Source organism: Takifugu flavidus, chromosome 10 (assembly GCF_003711565.1).
Source record: "Takifugu flavidus isolate HTHZ2018 chromosome 10, ASM371156v2, whole genome shotgun sequence".
Classification (NCBI taxonomy): Eukaryota; Metazoa; Chordata; class Actinopteri; order Tetraodontiformes; family Tetraodontidae; genus Takifugu; species Takifugu flavidus.
In genome coordinates, this window is record NC_079529.1 from 3,564,958 (window position 1) to 3,586,336 (window position 21,379).

At 42.8% G+C, this 21,379-nt stretch overlaps 2 long non-coding RNA genes across 4 annotated transcripts in view; both read left to right on the top strand.

Moving 5' to 3' along the window:
- The window catches only part of LOC130533116 (uncharacterized), a 32,212-nt gene extending 22,999 nt beyond the window's left edge, over nt 1-9,213 (top strand). Inside the window, exons 3-10 of one of the 2 annotated variants that reach the window (XR_008952487.1) lie at nt 3,110-3,278; nt 3,359-3,527; nt 5,851-5,950; nt 6,420-6,543; nt 6,659-6,786; nt 7,403-7,533; nt 8,130-8,355; nt 8,427-9,213. This is a non-coding gene — a long non-coding RNA (uncharacterized LOC130533116). Of the gene's footprint in view, nt 1-3,109; nt 3,279-3,358; nt 3,528-5,850; nt 5,951-6,419; nt 6,544-6,658; nt 6,830-7,402; nt 7,534-8,129; nt 8,356-8,426 lie in introns of both variants that reach the window. The other variant, XR_008952486.1, reaches the window with a different exon arrangement.
- A 1,792-nt stretch (nt 9,214-11,005) lies between these two features.
- On the top strand, nt 11,006-20,150 carry LOC130533115 (uncharacterized). Of its 2 annotated transcripts, none has more exons than XR_008952485.1 (10): nt 11,006-11,117; nt 11,729-12,010; nt 12,947-13,068; nt 13,169-13,404; nt 13,487-13,593; nt 15,642-15,805; nt 16,004-16,150; nt 16,245-16,425; nt 17,326-17,499; nt 18,186-20,150. It is a non-coding gene; the product is annotated as an uncharacterized LOC130533115 (long non-coding RNA). The 2 variants fall into 2 exon arrangements; XR_008952484.1 differs by having other exon boundaries at nt 16,289-16,425.
- Nucleotides 20,151-21,379: the final 1,229 nt, after the last annotated feature.

Below are 21,379 nucleotides of genomic sequence, written 5' to 3' on the forward strand. Positions count from 1 at the left end.
TTTTCTGTATTTTAGATGAACATTACAGTAAGATGAATGATCCTTGTGCTGGGCCTTGTCAGTGACCATGAGTTGTGCATATTAAAAGTTTTGACTTGGGGCTCCGCCACACCTGTGATCCTCTCACCGCTGAGCCGCGCGCCGCGAGAACATAAATCACGGACTGCGAGCAGAATATCTCACGGAGGGCCCCGTCTAATTCTGCGGCTCGTGCTGGGATTAGGAAATCAAAAGGGCACATGCTCTGCAAATGCTCCAAGGAGGCCCTCGCGTTGGGAAAGAGCCACGGCGGCTCGCTCCGCTGTGTCATTTATAATGGCGCATGACTGACATTTTCCCCGGAGACACTCCAAACCCTAAAACCACCGACTGTATCTGCCATCCAAACAAGTACAAATTATGGGCTAAACGAAGCGGACAAGCTTCTGCAAATTGCAGGAAGTGTGTGTCTGCTCCTTCATTATCTTGTTAGCTTAGATAGATGTATATTCAGCAGCAGCTATGGTGGGCAGCCCTGACAGGGACACACACACAAACATTTAAAAAAAGAAAAAGATGAAGAACGCAGCCTGGTCTCAGTACATCAGGTGCTTTATGTGAACTTTGTCTTTGATCAGCAGAACATTCTCTGTACGTTCTGGTTTAAGTCAAAACATCAATGAGCTCATTTGCATTTATGGAGTGAATGATGAGACTCGAACACGATATGGGAAATAAAAGGCCCAGCTCAGGTTAAAGCTGACTGACAGCAGTATTGTCTGGAGGGGCTTCACTTCATTTCCAGGAGCCCGCTGTGACCCCAGGCATTATGACAACGGGGGCAGTGCCAGTATCTCAGGATGCTGATTAAGAAGGATAAACCGACCCTTGCAGCGGCCCGGCTGTCCTCAGGGGAGTCCTCCCTCGTCAGCCCAGCTTCCTCTACAGCACACGCACATGCTGTTTAAAGGAAGGACATCATTTTTTAGACTGGATCAAAATACAAGAAATAATTAAAAAGAAACACTAGTGGGGATTCCTCATTTGGATCTGACTGTAAAAGGCTTTTTGTTAACCCAGAAAACCTGCAGCTAATTCAGAGCATATGCTGTAATACCTCTGCCTCTACAATGGTGATGCTACAACAATTGTAAGGTAATGGGTGTCCTTACAGCTTTTGTCTCCGAGCAGAGGAGCACTTAAAACAAGCCTTTCAAGATAAGCTGCCTGCTGTTGTATTGCGGCCCGCCGGTCCCCCGGGACAACGTATCCATCACCAGATGCCCTCGGGTGTGGGCCAACAAATTTGTTCGTGCAGGGGTTTACATAAAACCCCCGAGAGCTTTGACATGGCCTGCACATGGGTTCTGAGTGATTTCACAGTAGGTTCCATACTGTCAAATCAACCCCCCCCCCACACACACACACACACACCACCACCACCAATCGGTTTCAATTCATACCAATGACTTTATCATCTGCTGAAAAAGAAATGAGAGAGACAGATTGCCACTTATTTTTGTACTTTCCAGAATAAATGAAAACAAGACAAGCAACTCCTGTAGGGGGCGACCTTGTGACGCAGACCCATGCACGCGGACAACAGGTGAAACCAGCCTTTGTTTCTGCTGCAACATTTAGGGCCTGTGTGTGTGTGTGTGTGTGTGTGTGTGTGTGTGTGTGTGTGTGTGTGTGTGTGCGTGCGTGCGTGCGTGCGTGCGTGCGTGTGTGTGTGTGGTATCAATTATGATGTAATAAGAATAACTACAATATTTAGAAGGTTTTTCTGCAGTCCTTATCTAGTTATTGTTATCACTATTGTTATTATTATTAGTAGTATCATAACACTTTAGATTAGGGGACCAAATTCACCATTAACAACCTGCTTTACCTGCATTAAGAGCATATTAACGGCTTTGTTATTCATTCCAAAACACTTGTGACCTTATACTGTGTGATCAGATTCCATATTTATTACATCATTAACACTTCAGATTACGTAACACATGCTGTATTTATATTAACTACCTGTGTATTAAGAGCATAGTGTTGCCTCTGTCCATTATGAAGCGCTTGTTGTGTGAGGCCATTCTGCCACAGACTGAATAAGCACACTCAAAGCACATTTCCATTTCTGCTTCAAATAAAGACTGAGAGCAAACAAACATGTTTTCCTGTTTGCGTCTTGCTGCTGGATCGGCCGGCCTATCATGATGGAGTGCTGCTCCGTGCTGCAGTTTGGAAATCAATACAGCATCATCAACAAAACCCTGTTGACGCTGCCAAACACTGACAAGCTGCTTATATTACAAATGTCCTGGTGCCGTTTTGAAGGCCAGAAAATAACCTGGCGAATACACATATTATAACACATGTATTATCAAGGCTTGATGGAAGAATTTGATGGTTAAAAAGAGATTTATTTCTTTGAGTAAAACGTCCAAACCGTGACAAAAGCGCAAAACAAAATACATACACAGGTAAATATATTTAGACTCAACTAAAATTGCTTCCTTTTCTGTCCTGATGACAGATATGGTGACTCTATTTAACCCGTAATGATTTTCTGGTTTTTGACTCTTCTCAAGCATGTTAAACATCTGTGCTGATTTCCAGAGTGGGATGAATGTGTGGATTACATCAGGAGCAATCCTGACTGCTTGGATGCATTTCCTCCACCTTGTTATTAGCACCATAGCAACAGGCAATCTCCTCCCACAGGTGGTCCTGTCAGTGCGGGTGATTATGTTTAAAATGGTCGCGCCACCTGTAGCCCCACAGACTTCAACTCACTCACCGCGAGGTTCAGTCGAGGAGTTGACACAAGAGCACGAAGCAAAAGTCCTAATTAATGTCACTTCTCCTTCAAAACCCATCTCGAAATGCTAAAGAGAGGCCACTTTTTAACGTATCCTGTTGGTTAGAAGTTTTGTTTGTCCCCATCTTTGATTAATCAGCATCTATTCACTTGGTTTTTGGAACCCCTTATAATATGTTTGCTTTATGGCACTCTAAAGCAGCTTTATCCCCCACTGTGCTTGTGCTGTTGTTAATTTTCGAACTTTTTTAAAGATATTTAAGCTATCATGTATCATGACACTTTGTTTTGCACTTTGTTTTCTTTTTGCAGTGTTTTAATGTCCACCTAACGCCACTGCAGTCCCACCTGGAAGATGAGGAACTTCTTCAGTGATAAAATAATACTTAACTGTACACAACTTTCATGGTTTAGAGCAGCTGTCAGACCAAAACCCATTGTTGACCCACTGCAAGAGTTGTGCAATCTAATAACTGAGCAGGTACAAATGCACATTTAAACCCATTTCATCATGTTTGTGTCACAGTTGCTGTGTAATCAGTTTCACTCTGTCTCTGTTAGGTATCCACATACATCCCTGATGATCTTCTAGTTGGAGAGGAGCTACAACTTGTTCTGAAATATAAAGAAAGTCTAGGAATGTTTTATAGACAGAAAAACACATCCCCTCGGATTTCCCGTGATTTCTCAACGTTTCAGCAGGTTCTTTGATCTAATGCAGCAGCTGGAGGTGAGATCATATTTATTCTTCCTTTTGTTCGGGGATCACGTTTTTAAAAACAATACAATATAAATAAAACATAAAGTATGGAATTACATGCTTGTTTTGATTCTAAGAAAAATCCAGCAAGCCATTATTTAGCAGACTTTTTGTAAGACTGAAGCATTTCAAGTGAAAATCAATTGAATCAGGATACAAACAGCTGTGAATCAGGCCCAACGTTTCCTGCAGAGGTATTTCAGAGAGGAGCTGGAGGCATCAGCAGTAACTGCCTGCTTAAAGTCCAGCTCAGCCAGGGAATCACTGCAACGTGGACAGTAAGCATGTAGACACCTGGTTTTAATTCCAGGTGGAGAGTGGAGTGTGGAGAACTATGACCGGAACATCTGGAGCTCTGCAGTTTGCATAAAATCAAGTAAAAGCCATTTTCATGATATTTTTTTTTTCAATTAATAAATTGGACAATTAAAAAAATGCACATTTCGACACTATTTTCAGTCTCATCGAAAAAGCTGACAGGGCAGATGTTCACAGATGTTCAAAGATGCACATAGATATGTCAAACATGCATGTAAAGAAATCTGCTGACATTCACTCTTGGCTCTAGAGAACACAGCCAGACAGGAGCCTCATCGGATGCAATTTACTACAGCTACACGGTTAAATAAAAGTGATATTTTAACCAAAGCCAAAGTTGAACAGATAGAAAATGGTGTGACTGACCTTCCAAACCCTGAAGACCTCTTATCCTAAAAGCTCCATCTGCTGGAAGACAAATCTAATGACTTATGGGACAAAGCAGTCAGGCAAATGGCCACAGAAAAGGTTCCTCCTCGTTGTTTTTTTATTTCCAGCAGATAATTCATAGTAGTTTGGTCCTATTTTTTTGTAACACATTGGTACTGATAACACTCTGCTCTTTACATGAAGTATTTCAGATTGCTTGAGTAATTACATGTAGTTTTCAAGTTCCCTTACATGCTTACAAACTAAGAAGAAAAGTAGTCAAGATCTAGTATTCGTTTTTTATTAAAAAGGGCACAAGACAGTGTTGTTAATCATCAAACCAGATTCCTAAATAACGTATCTCCAAAATGTCACTCACAACTTTGGGTTTAGGTCAAAGAAATGTCACAATCCTTCATTCACAGTTTGTATTCAGACACCTGTGCCATTGCTTAAATGTTCAACCCCTGGAGGATCGTCAGGCTGATGCTAAAACAATTATTGTGTGATCTAACTGTAAAAAGTGGCTACATGTCGAGGCCAAAAAGCACAAGAACAAGTTGTGGCAATCAGCCGTCTGTGGAAAGCACTCCAAGTTATTGTGCTGAATAGAGATTAGAGTGCAGAAAGGGGCCGCACTGTCTGTCTGTCTGACTTAACAGCACATCGGAGAGTGAAAAGGTCTCTATTGAGTATTTAGATTTATGGCTGCAGTAAGACGGGGGGCATTGTTGCACCGCGGCTGCCTTTGGACATCGTCACTAGATGCATTAGTGGGTTTGTTGCCAGCAATTAGAAGTCCTGCCACTTTAGTGCCCCTTTTTGTCTGACACTATTCTCCTCCTGCTCTAATACTGACGTGATTGAACCAAAGTGAATGTGTTGTTAAATTGTTGACATATTAGCTTTAATTGTGTGATAGGTTAGTGTATCCGAGGCTGGAAAGACCTGAAGATGTCCGAAAGCTGTCCATCCAGGGATAATACTCTCCCACCTCATGTATCATTTATGAATAACTCAATAACTGCGAGGCTGATGGCAGTTGTAGATTGATTTCAGGGCTCAAAACTCTGAGTTTGTGTGTCTCTGTGGCGCAATCAGCTGGCGCATTTGGCCGTTGACTGAAAGGTTGGTGGTTTGAGCCCATCCAGGGACAATGTAGTTTTAGAAATCAGCATCCTGTTTGGGGGCCTGAGCTCAGGTGGCAGGCAGTCGATTATGATCAGATGCACGAGTGACATCCCTCATTCCTTATCACCCCATACTAGAAACAAAATCAGGGGTTTGCTCACATTTGTGATGCTTAGTCTTGTCTTTGTCATGCTCCTCACCTTGTCATCGCCCTCCTATTGTGAAATATCCGTATTTTCTAGATTTAGCTTGGTGAATTTGTGAAACATTTCCACAAAAGAGTTCCCTGTTTTCTTCTTTCAGGTACAACCAGGATCTTTAATTTGGGCACATTTAGTTCTAGTCGTGTCAGTCTGGAACTTGGACTTGAACTGGTTTAAAGAAAGGAAGACACTTTACACAAATGACTTATACTGTACGTTCTCATTTTTGTATCTGAGTGTATAGAGTTCTAATGTCCAGTTTTACCAAACAGGCAGCGGTTCTGTGTCTACTTGGCAGTAACAGGAAATGGGGAGCACGATTCCAAGATGCTAGCCCCTACTTCTAATCATGGCAACAGCCACGCTGTCAAGGTGAAGCTGCAATTAATTAAATTCTATAATTACCTAATAATAATCTGCTTGAAGGATTAAAATCTATTGGTTAAATTAATATGATTACACGATTATACTATATCAGTCGGGAAATAGACATTAGCATTGCTAACTGACACAGATCTGTGTGAAGGTGCTGTCTGTTGTTCCAAGTTAAAACTATACAGGAAATGATCTATCTATCTATCCATCTATCTATCTATCCATCTATCTATCTATCTATCTATCTCTATCTATCTATCTATCTATCTATCTATCTATCTATCTATCTATCTATCTATCTATCTATCTATCTATCTATCTATCTGTCTATCTATCTATCTATCTATCTATCTATCTATCTATCTATCTATCTATCTATCTATCTATCTATCTATCTATCTATCTATCTATCTATCTAGCGGTATATAGATATGGATATAGACATATACTTTTTTATGCTGAACAGATTATCATCATACCTATGTAAACATGAAAAACAAGCCTGTAAGAAACAACCTCAATCCCATCTCAGTGGTCAGAGTTGACCTTTTTGGCTGCATCCATCGTTCCACCTGAGAGTGTAAAGAAAGGTGAGTAAAGCTGGGTTAGAACACAAATAAAAATCTTTAGAATGTGAGAAGCAGTGCTGAAAACACAAAGCATTCTCTTTGTAATCACCTTCTTTGTTCTTCCGTCCCCCGTTAGGTCTGTTTTCATCACTGATGAGAGAACAAGCACATATCTTCTATACGGGTCCTAAGTGGATTGTGTTGGATGGAGACATTGATCCGATGTGGACTGAATCACTCAACACTGTGATGGATGACAACAAGGTGCCTCCCTCCTGTTCACTTATGAAACCCATAAGCACCTGAGGTAGGATTGGTGGACAAATGGTTTATTTCTGAATCCTCCAAGAATTGCTTCTGGAGTGTGACCTCAGGGATATTTTTGCAGTTAAAAAGAAAAGTTTCACGGTGACTTTGTACCTGACATATTCTAAAACAACACTCTGTGTGTACGTGTGTGTGTGTGTGTTTAACTTATTGTGCTGGCTTTTTTTTTAGAGATTTGCCAATATTGTTAGATTATTGTTTGATGTATCATATTTCCCGTTTTTAGATTAAATGAGGATCTAAAATGTACTTTACTTTGTTGGTTTTGCTGTCATGGCTATGATTATTTTCCACAGCTTTCAGGCTGCTAGAAACATTTCAGGCTCATGTAATAGACTGTTTGGTTTCTTTCACTCTTTCTTTCCTCTTATAGTTCTTCTGCCATAAACGTATAAATACAGGCTAAGAAGACTTTTAATGACACATGTCCAAAGTGTCCAAAGTGTCCAAGAATAGCAAGCGCCTAGCTGTCAGTCTTTGGGTTTAATAGTTGGGTTGTTTATTGTAGTGATATTAGATAATTTATCGGACTGTACCTCCTATCATTTTCCAGCTCCATGATTATCGGGTAGAGTTCGGTCAGTGGTGGAACATTGAAATAAAGACAGAGATGATAGCAGCGCAGGGGACTGTGTTTGACTGCCACACTGACCAACAAACCATCAGATTTCTACCCAAATGCAAGTAAGAAAATATAAACTTCTGAAAATATAAACGACTCTGTCATCCTAGCAACCTTTTAAAGTGGATTGATCAATAATTGCATGTATAATAATGACAAGAAGCAATGTCCTTCAAGGAAAATAACCCCCGAAAAAGAGAACAATGTAAGCATATTAAAAATGTATGTCTGCCTCAATGAACTTAATAAGAGAGGGTAAAGTCACATCACAAGGTTATGGCAGGGGTGCTAGAGTGGATGATGGGCTTTCCACTGTTTCTGATTACCATCTACTACACCCCATACCAGACTGTGTGGGGGTGAAGCCATGAGCAACAAGGCTTGAGCTATCACCCACGCTCTATTGTCCTTCTTTATGCTTCTGTGTACAGCTGTGAATGCTTCAAAGGCTCTTGCTGAGCTGTAATTAGTAGGGTTTTGTTCTGAGCAAATGACGCTATTATGACAGAATAGTTGTGGTGTACTGGGGAAATTCAAGAAATTATAAATCACATACAATTCACTGAGCACATGTCTGTCAATAAATCACACTCAGAGAAAGCCATAATGACTATGTATGTTTCTGCTCTCTGTTTTCCTGCTGTTCCTATGATTGCAGGCTGTTCTGGTACACACAGCAGAGACCGTGTGTCTTCGGTACTTCACGGACTTGTTGCTGGAAAAGAAATTGCCACCGGTGCTTGTGGGGAACGCTGGAGTCAGGGGGAAAAATTGCACCTGTCAAGAAGTTGGACAGTCTGAGACATACATGGCTAAAAATGTACCCTGTGACTACAGCTCTGCTTCTTTGATGCTGGAAAATATTATCTTTTCTCACTTGACAGGTTAGTGAAAGTTGGCTGGTGTGTTGTGCTCTATAATGTCCATAAAATGTACATTATCATTGTTACTATAGGTGGTCCCAAAAGGTGTAACGGCACATACCTGCAGCGCTTCCAGAAGCTCCAGCTGGAGGGTGTGAATGAAGGCCAGGAGGTCCAACACAAATGATATTGTCTTCCCTCAGTTCCCAACATTGAACATAACCATTAAAACATTTATGCTTCTTGGAGGACGTCAAAGGAGCCCTACAAAGAACTTAATGCATGAATATGGTCCTTTTTGAAGACACAAGGCAGCATGTTATATATTACTAAGTTATATTGTTATATTACTAAGAGTAACAGTAACAGTAAAATGAACATTATAATTAGATAATTTTCCAACAAAATCAAGCCAAAATTAGGTAAAGAGAAAACATTTTGAGCATGTCACTGCTAATGTTATAATGCTATTCCTAGTTTTAGAGATACGCATTGTTGATGTAATTCTGCACAAACTGGTTTCATCTTAATTCAAGTGTGTTTTATTACCAGCTGGCGCTTCAGTCTTATTCTGGAGTCTCACTTTGCTGGTTGGAGTTGGTGGCAGTGGCAAGCAGAGTCTGACCCGCCGGGCCGCCTACATATCCTCTACAGAAATCGGCCAAATAGCCCCGATTCCCTTTACTCGCGCTAAAACCCTGAGTAGCATCCATAAATAAAAAATGCTGAATGATTTACACAGCGGTGGGATTAAGCGTCACAAATCGGTCCCGACAAGAAATGAATGATCAAACCATCCAAACACTCAAGCATGTTTGAAGTACATAATTAAAAGAGCAGCTGTTGAATAACGTTAATAAATATGTTTGACAAGCTGAATCAACAGAGCCAGACGGCTTATATAGAAGCAAATTCTTCACTCGGTATGTAGACCATCCAGCTCATTACTGTCTGCCAGGACCTCTGGTGGCATCACCGTCTGCTCCGGCTGACAGGGGATACGGCCGCCCGTTCATTCGTGCCAAGTTGGTGAAATCGAGGCCGCGGGAGGATGCCAGTTATGGTTTCAGATGCCTGTGTGACATCACTCACCTGTGTGGTTTCTTTTGTGTATTTTGTGCAGATAATGTGGGATTTGAACACAGTTCTGAGGACAGCTACCACTCCTGTGGGGAGCGCTCTGCTCCCTGAGAGCCCCCACATTTCCCGCATTTGTCCAGTTTTGAAAGGTTCCATCCTTGGTCACCACTCAGCCAGAGAGTGGTCAGTAGTTTGAACTCTTCTGGTTGATCTCAGTACAGCTCTCTTATTATCCAACAAAATTAATATATTTAACTTTTATACCATTTAAACATTCCAAAATGATTCTAAACGACAGTCTTGGCTGCCAGAGAGTCGTCCATTAGCGTGACCTCTTGTACAGTATCTGCCCCAGATTTGACACATATCCCCTCATTCTGCACTGAGTTGGAGTTTAATGAACACCTTTTAATTACTGCAGTACAGCTGGATTAACATCTCCATAGATCCCTCATCATTAGGTCTCTGCTGAGGTGCTGACAAATCGCTGAGCACATGCGTGCAGACTCACAGAGGAGAGGCATATCATTGTTTTCCATCATAGCGGCGGAACGATCACAGCCCAGAATCATTTATGTTAATGAGAGAAGAGTGATTAAGCACATAACGACCCTCTGAGGAGGCACAGCTGTCACAACCAGAAGTGTCAGTGCGTATATGAACACGTGCCAGGCCGCCGCCGCCGCCCCCCACCGTTTGTGTGGGCGTGTGTGCACTGCTCGGCCCATTTGTGGATGCCCATACACTGAAAAGCTGTGTCCGAATAGTAGCTGTGACAGTTTGCTGTTGCTGTTGTAAGTTAGCTTTTAGCTTCTGGTACAAACAAACAGACAAAAGAATTTGTTTATAACTAGCAATTCAATCAATTTGGACATATTTCATATATCACATTTGCCTTTGATTGATAATAATATTCCTCTGCTCATTTGTTTTTTTAAAAATTGATTGCTGAATACATGATTAATAGACGCTCTGTGTCATTGAACGCCATATGATGGATACGTAGTGCACAGCTGCTGGAGACAGTTGGAGGACATCGGAGATAATGTAAACGGTGCATGTTTTACAAGGCGTACATACTGTACGTGGTGTAAACACATTATTTTCACAGAGGTTTCAAAGCCTAATCACTCCTGCTAGCTGCACCTAAACTCCAGATTGAGTAAGTCAGGGCCAGCCAAGTACCACGGCAAAACTTGGAGATGAATTCAAAATTTATGAAGATAATAATTCAGCCCCATCAGGTTGAGGATGTTAAACTCTACTCAATCCAGCATGCCTCCTTCTCACATCTCACCCCTTGTCTGCTTATTTTTACAGCCTGCCATCCAGGAATCCATCAGTGCTTTCATGGCCCGCGTTCACGCCAGTGTCAACAAGGCGAGTGAAAAATACCAGCGCAATGAGAAGGGGTATGATCACACTACCCCCAAGAGCTTTCTAGAGCAAATCAAACTGTACAATAACCTTCTAGAGAGGAGTCACGAGCAGCTTCAGAGAAAGATGCACCAGCATCAAGGAGGCCTTGAGGAACTCCAAAGCACCTTCGCTCAGGGGAATCATACTTTTGGTTGTATTGTTTGTTCTGACAGAGTTGCCCTCCGGTGACCAATGTGTTAGCGGCTGTCGTGGGTCCACTCGCTCCCCGGGCCGGAGTGTCTGAGGAACGGAGTTGTAAGGCGGCGCGGGCCCTCATGAGCAAGGTTAGGTTGTCATCACGTCAATCGCCTCTGCTTGATTAATGCCAATCTAATTTGTGTCTGGGCCTTGACCCTGGCCCTGCCCACCATCATTCCAGCATTCACATTACAGTTGGATTGCTCGGTGAGTATGATCACTCGGTACCAAAGCAAGCGTCTCCATCTGATGCTCAAGCTCTGGCTACTAATACTGCAAATATAGTTACAAAAGAACTTTGGGAAACAAGAGGTTGGACATAAAACACAGCCCTGAAATCTTTGCTCTGTCAAGTGTTCCTGCAGAATCTCCCCAAAACCAAATTATGTGATCGACCCAGAGTTCATCACCTCCTGTGAAGTGAGGCCATGGGGCTGTAGTCGCCACATTGTCAATATATTTCCGGGTATTGTCTGCACAATCATGATATTTATGTGTTTCGCAATGAATCATGTCTCCTTTCTGTACATTTATTGCAACATCAGTCCCAAGAGCGCTTTGAACCGAGCTAGTGTTGAACTAGAAGAACAAACGTCCAACAAGAGTTTGAACATGATTGCAATATTATTGTTTTTGTAACTGTTTTACTGTCCACAATCTAACAACCACTTTGAACGACTCGTATTTCTTCCTCTAGGCTCTCGATGCCAGTTTGAAACGGCTTCAGCCGAGAAACTCAGCTGTGAGGAGGAAGTGACACGTAGCAGCCAGACCGTGGAGCTGGCCAACCGACCGGTCCTGGCCTGAGAAGTGAGCGAGGACCGAGAGCAGCGGGGTCATTGCGATTTGGCGTGAGCCAAGCTGTCACTGAACTACACCGGGAATCTGGAGTAGATGTCGCAACGTCCTGGGAAGAGAACACGACGGCGCTGCGAACCGATCAGCGGTCCAGCATCATACTGGGGGAATTGTGAGACAGGTAGAGAGGGCTGGGCCACAGACGCACGCATGGCTGAGCTGGGCAACTGGCTGCTGAATGCTTCCAAACGTAAAGTGGAAGAGAGATGACAGGAACGCTACAATAACGTCTCTCAGTTTAAGCAGCGGGCAGCTGGTCTGCGTGTACATTATTAACTGTACGTGTGTGAAGAGCAGTAATACAATAATTCATTAAAAATATGTGTATTATTATTATGTGTATAACATGACATTTTGTAACAGATCTGGTTTGGAAAATATTAGATAAATGTGTATATAATTAATCGAATATTGTGTATTCAGAACCTGCTGTGTTAAATCTGCCTTCCTGTTTGGGGCTACAGGATCTATAAACTTTATAAGGACTAATGGGATATAAAATATTGCTATTTCAGCGGCTGTTTTGCCAGTTTGACGTGCTTATTCCTGAAAACAAATGCGGTTTGCATGGTGCAGCTTGCCTTTTAAGCATATCAAGATAAATGTTTTGTCTTTATGGCATTGACCTGGAAGCAATAGTGTTTGGACTAATAAATCAGGCCATCTATGTTTAATCATTAACTTACCTCAAAGCCTCAACAGCTGTTGGAAATTAACAATGTCTCGTCCCAGACTGAGTGATATTACAGGCGATCCATAATGCATTAGAGAAAAATTATAGTGATTTTTAACTGTCTGGGAATTTATTATGTGACATATTCTGGATCCACAGCCCCTTGTAAGAAAATGCCTTGCATGATTTATTGTCGTACTGCTGTCACAGTTCTAGTATTGAAAGCTTGGATTAATGCTGAATTAATGGTTGGCAGCGCCGCAGCCAAACTTCCAGGGCTATTTTAAGTGAATCGCACTTTGCTGACTTTATGTACGTGGTACAAAGTTTTTTTTGTGTTATTTTTCTATGAAAAAGCCAAATAATCTGCCCTCTTCTTTGCAGCTTCAGTCTGAGTACGAATTGGTACAAAGAGCTGCAGAAGATGCTGATCCTTCACCAGACAGAATCGCCTGGAGCTCCTCGAGTTTAACCACACATGGATCCCTTTCTTCCTATCTATGAAGGTCAGGTCACCACAATGTGCATTATTTGCAGCATTTGTTGAGAGAGTAAGTCGATGAACTCGCCAGCTAAAGTGGCAACTCTCCTTTGTTTCTGTTCCAGGTCCCGGTCCCCCTGACAGACGGCCTGGATCCAGTCCTCGTGCTTACAGATGAAGCCACTGTTGCTGCCTGGCGTAACCAGGGTCTGCCAACTGTTAGGATGTCAATTGAGAACACTACCATCCTGACCACCGGTGAGCGTTGGCCGCTCGTCACCGACCCACAGCAACAGGGCATCAAACGGATTCGGAGCTGGCTCGACACAGATCTGAGGGTGGTGCAGCTGGGATAGAGAGGGTGAGTCTGAATATCAAACTATATCTTGAGGGGCACAAAATGTGTTCATAAACGCGTTTGTTTATTTGCCCTTTTGCCACAGGGGGTATCTTGATATGATGGAGCAACAGTTCCCAGAGAAAGTCTGCCAGAAAAGGTCATCCCTCTTCTGGAGCCTCTCCTGGGCAGGAATACTATTTAAACATGGAGGTGAGTATTGAAATGGTAGCATAAAGATCAGGACAGCAAATAATAAAAGCTAGCATTAGCTTAGCTTAGCAATAATTCTTGTTCTCAGCAGATTTGCCAGGTGGTGGGACCCAGCTGACCATTGAAACACTAGTAAGACATGACCGAATGCTTTATTATCGCCCCGCTCTTTAGGTTATAAATGAATTTGGGGCGCGTGTTCTGAATCCCCAAGGTCGACATATTGATTGGCCCCTCAAGACGGTTGATAGATGTATATTTGTGCGTTCATATTCTGTCAAGTGATGAATATTCAGCAGCCGAGGCCCGATGTAAAAGCTGAACTGAGGGCAGTCATGGTTATGTATTAGGAGTCTCGGCAACACCAGCGGGACGGCTTGTAACCGACTAAATCATTGATCCTCCATCATTGTGGTAAACTGTGATTTGGTTGCCAAATTTTCATCGTGCTGATTGGTGACCTTCTCATTTATTCCCTTGTAAATAACTGAATCAGCACAATTATGTAATAAATAATAGCGTCTATTTTGGTTAAGATGAGGTTTGGCCTTTAGATTATTTAAAAATGACATTATTTGCAGATCAATGGATCCGGTTGTATGTGTATTTTATGATATTAAGGCTTGAAAAGTGCAGTTTAAAAAAATATTTCCTCCATATTATCATCCTATAAATACTGTTATTGAAATTGAAGGTTTTTAGTAACATGTTCTAATTAGGAAATCAGTCTGATTTTCATGCTGCTGCTGTCCACTTCATAAAAGACAATGTTGCCACCAAAATAGCAGCTCTGTAATTACCTTTGATTAGTTGCCAATTACCCCCAAGAAGCCAAAACTAGCAAATATTTTTGTGACAACCAACAGCTGAGCAAACGGAAAAGAAAATACCACATATCGACACCCTTTAAATGGGTTTACATCTTTCTTCTTCTGATTGCGAATATTGAATCTCTGGGCCAATTTTCATTGAACTTCCTCTGAAGTTCCATCTGTTGAGACGTAACGATTCATCATCGTAAATCTGATTATAAGTTTATCCCTCGCAGATGACCCACACACTTGTTTCTGTCCAAGATTAATACAAGTCGCTCCGGCGGCCATGATGGATCTGGTAGGGATCCACGGCTGAAGTTCATTAATAATTGGAATGTTGGAGAGTGTGAAGTAATGAATACTAATTATTCCTTTCATGGCTGACGGAGGACTACAAGACAATCCATCAGCACGGACTTTAATTTGGTGGAGTAATGGTTCTATCAATAGTACATTAATTCCGGCCTGTGAAGATATAGAGTTGAACCAAGCCTGGACCGCGAGGAACCTCTGCTGTAAAACCGGGGCCTTGTCTGACATCCAGGGGGCAATTAGAGGAAAATGAAACGCCACCAGGATGTTCAAGCCACTGTTAATTTAATTGAAATGCAGGAAGAGATAAATATTGGCTTCTGTGGTGATAATGTGGACAATAATTTTGGAATTATTTGTCTCTGATGTTACGGGGATCTGATGCATGGGGGGGTGGGGGGGGGGGTGGACCTTTTCTGCTATGGTGGGATCACTTCCTGCTTCCACACCAGTTTGTCCAATCACCACTGGCCCCCTGAGCTTCAGGCACAGACCACCCATGTTATTGTCAGAGTGACTCCGTTGGGCCTGGAGGAACAGCTCCTGGGAGGAGTGGTGTCCCGCAAAGGCCCGACCTTAAAGCTCTAAAGTTCCAGGCTCACAGTGGAACAGTGAAACCTTTAAAGTCACTGAGATTCATAAAACACTGCAGTCAACTGAGTGATTACAGTAATACTGATTACAATCCCCTCATCAGACCGTTCGTTACCTGCTCAGCCATCAAGTTGATCTAATCAGATTACAGTAATCCGATAACGGAAGTCAATTTCATGACTTCATAAGGTCGCCAGAGAAGTTTCAATCAGTCAAATAATTGGATCCATTTGAAGAAGAAAAGATCAGGAGGAGTGAATGTTAGTAACAACTTATCTGAACCACCATAGTAGCGGTGGAGCGCTGACTTTGTTTTGTTTTCCCAAGATGAAGCCGACGACGCAGCAGGACCAGTTTAGGATTGGACTCAAGAGTTTAGAGGGCGATCTGTTGAATCTCTCCTGACGGCCCCTAGCAATTTTCTAGGAGATGTCACTTTGGTGGAGCAACTCCTAAACACCAAATCAACAGCAACAACCATTCATTGCAAGGTGAGGTTATTACACCGGCAGACCTCTCTCAGTTGCCCCCCTCCTTCCCAGCAAGAACTTTATAAATGTCATGTAGCGTCAACCTCATTTTATTGCATTAACCGTAAATGATAGTTATGAGTTCAGAATATGTGTAATGAGAGTGTTTTGGAGCATGACTGAGAGCCTCATAACTCATTACGTGCAACTGGAACACAGGTGGTGGAGGCCAGCGGGACTGAGAAAAAGATCAACGAGGTTGGCTAACTATACCGCCCATCAGCTGAGAGAGCAGCATTCTTCTTCATCTTCATCATCATCAGCCACCTCTGCAAGATCAACCCCGTGCACCAGTTTCCTCCCAAGGTGAGACCTTTGGCCTGGACGTTAGCCCAATTAAGATGCTCACGAAGATGCTCAAAATGTCTTTCAAACCATATTCCGGTTGGTGTTTCCTCAGTTATCTGAACACTGTCCTCATATGTGTTTTTGTACCGACACTAGAGTGTGTATCTGAGTTTAATAAAGCCACAGAGGACTGGCGATGAGAGCGTGCTCACCGAAGTGGTCACCTGCTCAGTATTCCTGCCCGCCAGTCTGAGAGAAGCGAGTTACCCTCTGTGGCACACGGTGCCTTCCAGGTGAGAGACTCAGGCCACCTCAGAGGTGGGGCCTCCCGTCATCTTCATCAATCAAAGTACTTTTCTGCCCCCACATTAACTTCAATTAAAATCAGTCAGCAGGACCATACGCTGCTATTGATTATCCCTCACAGCGTCCCCTGTTCTGCTGCTCAGACAGTTGGTTCTGACAAGGGGGCTGGTTCTGATGGCATAATGCAATTATCTGTCATTGTGCCAACTGTTGTCACTGTGGACGCACCTCTGCGGTGAAAGCCGTCCTTCATGTCAGAAAGTGACGCGCCGCATGACTTTAACCGATAACTTCACCCAATTATGATGAAAACTATCGGTAAGCATAAATCAATGCTAACTTCCTGTGGTTCGTCCCCACAGATTCTGCTCGAGAAGGGCCTTTTTGACACAGCAGTCACTGCTGTTGGTCCCCCGTGGAACCTACCAAGCGCCGTCCTGTGTCTTTACTGCCCAGAAACATCTGGAGTGCTGTTAAGGTAATTTTAGAGAATTTTCGGAGAATTTTATTCCTCGACAGTCAACTGGTCCCACAACTCAAATGCCTGTTGTAAAAAGGCTGTAAAAACCGCCTCCGAGCTTGTGTAGTGGGCTGTTCTGCAGGTAGGAAGCACCTCTGCTCACCAGGCTGCTCTTGTAAAGTAGCCTAATGAGATCATCTCAGCCAATGAGCACGAGAAACAAATTCAATTTGGTTCAATAGAAACCATAATTGGCTAGTTTAGCTGGGAAAATGCCTCGTGTAAAGAGATGGAAGCCTGCAGCCAAGCGAGTCGCCCAGGGGGATTCCCATTATATCAGGACCTGGGAAAATGTTTGCTTTTAAAAAGTGGGCACAAAAATATCCCACACCTCCTCTAAATTATTGTTGTTTTCTTTCCCTTTTAGAACATTCCTTTGGTTGATCTTCTGCCGACTGTAGTGGGGGCTGTCAGCCAGACGACAGGGTTCACCACCAGAGAAGCGGCCCCAACACCTGAGGACTCCCCAGTGGTGTACTGGAAAACCACCAGGGCGCCTCCCACAGGCACCATCGTCTCTTCTGTTTCACTCCTAGAAAAGGTTTAGACGCACAAATTTGAGTCTCATCCTCCACAACTACTCATGCATTTATCTTAGAACCCCTATTACTCTGGTCACAACCAATTATGTCTTCTGGGTATTCTGCCCTCCAAAAACGAATGTCCTTCATTATGTTAACCAAACACTAACCTGTATGTGCGTATACACAAAATTCATTAGATGGGCAATGAAGCGTAATCCTAAATGTAATTACATGCAGCCGATGTGACAGTTCACGGCGCTACATAAGTGATCACTGCAATTAGAGTTGATGAAGGAAGCAATTTGCAAAACAATACAGGTACAAATGATTGTGAACCTCCAGGTTTTGTAATTTGTTATGAATCACAGGTTCCTTTCTTGGTCCTTCACCCTCACTGATCATAATCTCCCGCTGAGGAAGAGGCTCTTCTGTCTTACCTTAGATCGGCGTGGATAAAGAAACATCATTTTATTACATTTCCCCACCTTCATCATCCTCACAAACGCTCTTTTGGGATCAGCTGATGTAGCCACAGCTTGAACTTAACTGACAAAAGAAAAACAGGAAAAATGGGCTTATCTTAAATTACATTTAGAATACTGCAATAATTCTTTTCTTCATGCACAGTTTGAAAGTATTTTATACTTATTTATTGTCATTGCCAGTCTTTAGGTGGCCTTTTCATTTGTTTTTGTCCCAACAGGTGTCCTGGGAGGACCTTTAGGGAGGACATATCACCAACACCTGGGATGGAAGATTGTGTCCAGCCTTCCTGAAGGAATTCAAGCAACCAAAAATAGTGTGTCCATGTTGCAATCTGGGAGTTTTATTTTATTTTATTTTATTTTTGTGTGATACATTTCACAGTTTTAGTATTTTTTAATAGTACTCGAAAGTTTCGATGCCTGAAGAAGACAGAACAAGAAAGGCTGGAAGTTCTTGTTAGAGTCAAGGCTGCCCCCTGTTGGTCAATAGGTGAACTCCACCCGATACTTTTTACTCTCAGATGCTTTTATTGAAATTTGTTGCGTTTCCTCCCAACAGAAGATTGATTATTCAGATTTCTGCCAAACTCCAAGCTACTGTTTTTGTGTCAGGTGTAAAATAATGTGCTCGTTTCTGATTTCTCAAGTGTAGTTTGCTGGCAGGGACCTGCTCTGTCCTGACCTCTCACTCTTCCCTTCCCAGCCGACAGTGGTTACCATTAATACACTGATGTGCCTCACTGTTGCCTCAGATAGTCTCTGAAAGACCCTGATGGGAGGAGAGGGGGCCAATCAGAGCACCAAAGAGAAGGTTCCTGGGGCAGCAAAACCAGCTGTATCATGAGCAGTGCGAAGCTTTTCTCTTGCATTCATCAGGTCAAATTGGTAAATAAATAAATAACATGCTTCTGAAGCTTCCTGATGAGTTTGAATCGGACACAGAAACTTGACAGATTCCTCGACCAGTTGGGCGTGTCCCTCCACTAAATCCTGGTGCTCTGGTTATAAGGCCGAAATACTGTGTTTTTAAATCGCTGTTTTTTTCTGTTATGTCAATTTTAATACTAATGTCATAGACTTGAGCTGTCACGAGTCAGGCATTGGGACGGGAGGTTTGGAACTTCCTTCTTGGCTCCCCGGTTTCTCCCACCCACAACCCTTTGTCGCTGGTCAGGTTCTATTCACAGTTCCAGCCATAGATGCCTTGGCCGATAGTCCACGTGCTGCCATGCAACGTGGTTTCAAGACGGTTCTGGCTCTGGATGTAACAGAGAAGAAGAAGAACAGGAAGGCCAGGGCTCCAGAACACCCAGCAGTATACCAGACTAGGCAACATGGACCTGCCTCAATATGGCCCTCCATCTGCATGTTAAACAGCCTCCTGCCTAACGGGTCACGGTCAGGGTGGCACCGCTGCTGTCAGTGTAACACACAATGTGTTGACGCATCGTTGGGACTACCAACTTCACTGTGCTCATACGTTCTTAAAGCAGGATGATGGTGCGTGCCGCGCGTTGTGTCTGGATCCATGGTGAACGTGTCCCCTGAGATAGGTCGGTCCACAGGTGATTTGTTGGGAGCTTATGTCTCCATTTAAGACCATGTAATTTTGGATCGGGAGCATATTTTATTGGAAGGTCAAGATTAAAAAAGCTCTCCGTCTGCCCTCTGCTAGCTGAATGCTACACAATGCCGTCTGGAGGGTTCCCGGACAGAATTCCCAGGAGATGATGTGCACGGCCGCCATTGACTTTTAAATGAGGTGCATTTGACATTGACCTTTTGTACGTCAGAAACAGAATACTAACAGACTGGTGTAATTCATCCGGCCGAGCCTGTTGGAGAAATGCACTGAAAGACACTGACGGCTTCCTTTATATAAACCCATCGTTTATCTCTGCTCACGCTCTGGTAGCAGCTGATTTCAAGCCATGCAAACCTCACAAAAGCTTTAAAACATCGTCATCTCTGAAACATTTTCTTTTCTAAATGGTTGTATTTAAGCCTGATGGTGCAGATGTAGTGATGGTTCACCTGTTTGGACCCCCCCCCCCCCCCCCCCCCCTTCCCATGAAATATAATAAGACTTAAGATTTAATGTTAACTTTATATACATATCTTTGAAAAAACGTCTCAGAAAAAAAAAATCTCGATTAAAAATCTGCATTTATTATTGGAAAGGAGCCTGTTTATCTGAGTAGCTGCTTAATGATATCAATTTCCCCAGGAAGAAAGAGGAGAGGAGTGATATTATCTGCAAAGATAAACAAGTGACGTGATTTACAAAATTACAACACTTCTCAAATGAGATTTTCTCTGCTGCTAATAACTGGTGTGTTGTTCTTAATTCCTCCCTGCAGCCGTTCTGACTGCAGACGAGACGATGGAGGTCGGCGGATGGCTCTGGCGCATTGTATTGTACGCAGGAAATGAAGCTCCAGTCTTCCTGTAGTTTCTCTTCATCTGCCCTCTCTTCCTCTCATTAACATGCAGCAGCAGATAGCCGCTCATTTGGTGACAGGGAAATGATACCGTGCTGGCAAGTGTTTGGGAGGAAATGGCAGGGTATGAGACCCCGCACAGCAGGGGTCATGCCACAGATAGTCATGTTAAAAGGCCAAGCGGGACACCTGGTATAAATCAGCGAGGGCATCCACATCCCAGCTCCATGGACCAGTAATGGAAAATATGCCCCCTTGGTTCTGAGATTTTTACCATTTCTTTATGTATTCAAGAAGATTCCACTTAAGGTTCAATCAGGGTGCCCCATCCCTACAACTTTCACTGTCCCTTGTGTTTGTTCTCTATCCAGGGTGAGTTAATGTGTGATGACACTTCGAGCAGCGGATCATTGTGGTATCATTGGGGCCAATCAGCCAACCTGGACCAGATGCAGGATTACTGGTAATACCTCTTTTTCTATAAAACTGCAGTTGTAAATAAAAAAGAGACATGTATTTGTAAGCATATTTCCTTTTTGTAATAAAAAAATTTAATAGACTTTTTTTCTTGAACAAAAGCTTTAAACCGTCAGTTCCGAGTTGGTCCACAAGAGGGCAGTGTTGACTTTACATTTATGGTCCATCCTTGTTCATAGACGTAGAAAACTAACACTCATAGAACTTAAACCTATTTTATTAGATTAATTATTTGTCATGACCTTGGTAAATCTTTGCAGGGCAATTTAACTACGCTTCTACATCTGCCAGCATTAAACTGATTAAATCGTTACCCTGTATAACCTTTTTTTTTTTGAATGAATTAAAACTAATGACTACTGATTAACTTTTTAGCTTGCTCTGGGTCACGGTGGTGAAAGTTTTATTGCATGACTGTATGCACAGTTGACACTGAGGTCAGTCTATATTTTACCTTAACACACAGAGACCTGTCAAACCTGTCAAAAAAGTTC